The sequence below is a fragment of the Agelaius tricolor genome, unplaced genomic scaffold (genome assembly GCF_023055355.1).
Source record: "Agelaius tricolor isolate 1412-34295 unplaced genomic scaffold, bAgeTri1.0.p SCAF_84, whole genome shotgun sequence".
In the NCBI taxonomy this organism is placed as follows: Eukaryota; Metazoa; Chordata; class Aves; order Passeriformes; family Icteridae; genus Agelaius; species Agelaius tricolor.
Genome location: NW_027269344.1, coordinates 418,272 through 422,871, shown reverse-complemented (window position 1 = coordinate 422,871; position 4,600 = coordinate 418,272).

The window sequence follows — 4,600 nt, the reverse complement described above, 5'->3', positions numbered from 1 at the left end:
TCATTTTGAACAGTGTTTGCCCTTACAGTTCTTTTATTTTTAAATGGAAAAGGGGGAGATGTTGTGGTGTGTTTTATGCTTGTTCAGTTTTCCCCCCATTGTTCTCTCAGAAGGTCCTGCCCTGTTACCAGTTTGTGTCAATCCCCAAACCCCTCCCCAGTTGTCTTGGTTATCTTTCTTGTTCCCCACCCCTGGCAGCCTGCCTGTCACTCGACACCCCTGCCTCTTTTTCTAGAGAGTTCGGGCCAGGGTGTCGAGTGATTGGGTTAGGGGCCAGGGTCCCTCCCGCAACTGTGTTTGATGGGTTCTCCGATCATGCCAATCCTTAATGTATCCCTCTCTGATTTGCTATCTTTCACCCCTCCCACCTTCTGTAAAACCGAGGCTTTCCCTGCCTTGGGGCCCTCAGCTCCTTCTACCTGAACCTGCACGTTTCCCTACCAATAAAACCTCCCCCCCGAAGAAACTGAGGGTCGCCTCTTCATTTCATCCTGCGACTTCGGAGCTCTCTACTGCGGCCACACGTCCGCAAGGCTTGACATCGCCTTAGGCACAAGGCCCTGACTCCGGGTTGGGGAAGTGCTTTACTGGCTGGAGGTTGGCTGGACACTTATCTAGCCTGGGCGTTTCACTTTTCACCGGCCACTGCTCCAGAGAAGGAAGGCTGCAAGGGACCCATGTCCTCAATGACCTCGTTAATTTTACAAAGGTCATGGAGGAGCGTCCACCTGTCCTTGCCAGGTGTTTTGAGAACAAAGACAGGGGAGTTCCAAGGGCTGTTGGAAGGTACAATGTGGCCCTTGGAGAGCTGCTCTTCCACAAGAAGCTCAAGGATATGTAATTTCTCTGTTGAGAGGGGCCACTGATCCACCCACGGTGGGGTGTCAGTCTTCCAGGTGATTGTGGGGTGGTGCACTCTGCAGTGGCCCCAAACAGAAATCCCGGGACAGAGGTGGAATATCAAGTCAAGCTCCCCACTGGGACAACAGGTCCCTGGCCCACAGGGTGGTGGGTGCCCTGACTACAAATGGCCTGATGGTGGCAGTTTGGCCCTCCAGTCCCTCTGTTGTGATAATACGCTCGCTCCTCATGGAGATGGCGGCTCCTCCAATCACTGAGGTGACTCCAGTGACAGGAGTCAGCTCCTGGTTCAGGGGCCATTGAGGTTGTGTAATGATAGTAACATTGGTCCCTGTGTCCACCATCCCATGTAGGTGGATGTCATTACCTTTATTCAACTGACTGCACTTTATAAGGGGCTTATCTTGGCCCATGATTTCAACCCAGAATGCCATTGGGTGCTCTGGGATATTGTCTATGCTTAATGGCAATAAAAAGGCTTGGGCGATCACGGTCTCTCTGTGCAGGAAGTGTGGTGGTTTTGTGCAGCAGAAAGTGACTGTGATTTCGTCACTTGGCTGAACAGTTTGTACTTCCACTATAATATGTATTTCATTTGGTCCATGAATACATTACCTATTACCAGCACATCCCTCAGGCCCTCTAGGGGTCCATATTTTCTGGTGGGAATACGATAGAAAGCAGAGTCATCAAATTGTATAGACAAAGCACTCACCAGTTGGTGTCACGTCCTGACCTGGACTTGCTGGAAAGCCTTGGTGACTCTGGTCTGTTGTTCGGAGTATGAAGAGCTCCGCGGGAATTTCCCACGTATTGGACCTCCAGAATAGTGGGGAGGGTACAGTGAAACAGCTTTCCATTTGCTGTCTTCACACGGGGCCACCCTGCAGTCTGTTGGAAGTTTTTTGGCTGATAATGGTGCTGGTGGTGGTGAGGTTACTGGTGATAACAAAACTGAGAACAGTTGTTAGAATGTCTGTTGCAATGCATACAGTGTGATGAATGGCACCTCTTTGGTGGCTGCTGGTCTTTAGGCATTTTGTATTCTGGACAGTCCTTCAAAAAAAGGCCCAGTTCCCCACAATTAAAACATTTTGCAGCGTCTTGGGATGTTAAAAAGGCCCTCTCCCGTAGAGATTGCCCTTGCCACGGTGTGTTCAGTGGAAGATAATTTGTTGCAGGCCTCGTCCATCTGGTTGATTGTAGGTTCTGGGTCTTAATATTGTTTTGCACTCATTGTTTGCCTTTGCCAAGGCCATTTTATTTAGCACTTCCTTCTTGGCCTCTGGGCTTTCTATTTGTCACTCAAGTGCAACTTTAAGTCTGTCTACAAATTTCATGAAAATTTCACTTGCCCTTGTTTAATGTTAGTGAAGCTCTGTGTATGTAGGGTGTCGTCGAGAGTGAGGAGCAGGGATGTCTTTGCAGCAGTGGTGATGCCACTGAGTGCAGCTTCTTGTAAGTCCTTTGCTTGGTCTTGTGGCTTCTGGAAGTCACCTTCTCCTGCCATTTATTCAAGGGTTAAATTTGGTTTGTTGGCATCTTTTGAATATGTGTCCGCCAGTGATTTGAGATGCCTTTTTTACTGCCTCTCCCACAGCATGTACTCGACCGGGGTGTGAGACTCTGTCCAAAGTTTCTCTCATCTGCCTCACAATCGTCATTGGGGACCACTGAAGAAAAGACCCTTGTCTGAAGTTTCTGGCCCTGTTGGAGAAAGTTACGTGCCAACGGCTCCGAGACCTGAGCACAGTGCTAAGCTATTGTTCACAGGTGTTGTTTGCTGTATGCTGCACTGAGCCCAATGAAAGAAGAAGGGGGCATCTTGCCTTTTTGCAGCAATAGCCTTGGAAGCTGTCCCACCTCTCAGCCTGGCTGGACTTCTTCTGAGTCTTGGGTGGTCCCCCCACAGAAGACCCTCACCTGTTTTACAACCACCGTGACAGACAGACTGAGATGTAAGGAGCCTCTCCATCAAAGACCGAGACATGAAACCCCCATGTGAAAAGGCCCCTCTGCTCCTTCCAAGGACTGGGACTGAAACCCCCAGCCCGGGGCAGGTGTGTGGGGGAGGCAAGCTGACCAAAGCGAGATGTTTGCCTGCAGGTTGTGACCGCTGGACCAAGAAGACAATGGCTCTCGTTTACTGCTGAGAACATGGACTACCTGTTACATCTATTCTTTATTGTATCTGTTTCCCCCCCTCCCTCACAATTTTCAATAGAGTTATCATAAAAAAAACCTCTGAGTTAGCGAGAGATTTCAAGATCTCCCCAGACGTGACCTGGTGAACTCCATTGGCTGGACATCAAAGGACTTGGCTGTTCTATGTTTGGTAGCTATATACCTTCCTTTCTCTTCCTCCCTCTTTTCCTTATTTTTCCCTTTTTTCCCCAATTCCTCCCCAATGCATTTGGTTATTCAATAAAGGTGCATTTGTTTTGATTATCACTGCAAACCCCCCTGTGCTGTGTTGGTTTTTTGCACCCTGAGATCAAATCCACGAACAATCACAAAACCCGTTTGTAAGGATGGATTGTGACACAGGGAGAGTAGGCAATTCATGATATTTTTATTTTCATGCACGACCAAGACACGGTCAGAGAAGGTGGCTTCCAGAAATTTTTTTAAGAAATGCAACCCCCAACCATATTCCTTAGCCACTTTGCAGAGCTCCTTCAATTCCCCCTAGGGGATCGGCTCCCAGGAATTGATTGCAGTCACTCTTCTGCTGTGTTTACATATAATCTGCAAGCCCACAATCTTTTTGGTGAGCTCTGAGCCCTCCCAGTGGCTTCCCTCTGCAGCTTGGCCCAGTGATCCTTAGACTCAGGACCGGAATCCGGGTCTGCAGAATCCCTATTTTCATCCTCCGAGGAGGATGGAGGGCACTTGATGACTGCATGGAGCCTCTTGGGGCAGCCAGAATCTGCCTGTTTGTGGGCAGCTGTGGAAGCCAATATGGGCTCCTTCTGGTCGCTGTCATCACCACTTCTGACTCCAGTGTTGTGGGAATGGGAATGGGAGGGACCATCAGGAGAGGAGTCAAGAGAGGAAGGGGTAGGGTTGGTGTGCACAATGGGGAGGGGATTCCCAATAGAGAGGGGAAGTCCCAACATGGACACACTTCCTGACACAGAAGGGAGGGGCAGGGCACGATTACAGGAATAGAGAAAGTGGGAGGAGGGTCAGAGGTGTCATTTTTGGCAGAACAGGGAGGTGACAAAATGGCCATTGCCTTTGTGGGGTCAGCACCATTTTGTGGAGAAAGGGCAGAAAAACTTGGAGAGGGAGAAGACAAGATGGTGGGGCTGGCCACATTCCTGGTACCATCTGTGAGAACAACTGGGGGTGGTAGAACTGGGTACATGGGCATTGGTAAGAAGGTTAGGAGAGAGCCCAAGGCAGCATGGCCAGTGCTGCCCTGGAGAGGGGACAGAGGACACTGGGAGATGTCAGGGTGATGGTAGCAACCCTGCGCCTGCTGGCAGGATCCATCTCCCAATCCTGCCTGAGGCAGGGAAGAGAGTTTAGGGATGTGAGGGGAGGAACGGGGAGAAGGGGTGTTAAACTGGGGTCCCGAATGTTTCCCAACATTTTCTACAGACTTAGCAATAAGGCCAAAGGATAAAATTTCCCCACTGAAAGATCCCCTTTAACTCAAAGAACATAGAACCTTTATCCTATATGGTCCCAGAACTCATTAGAATGAATTCCCTCATAACATCAGGAAAATACT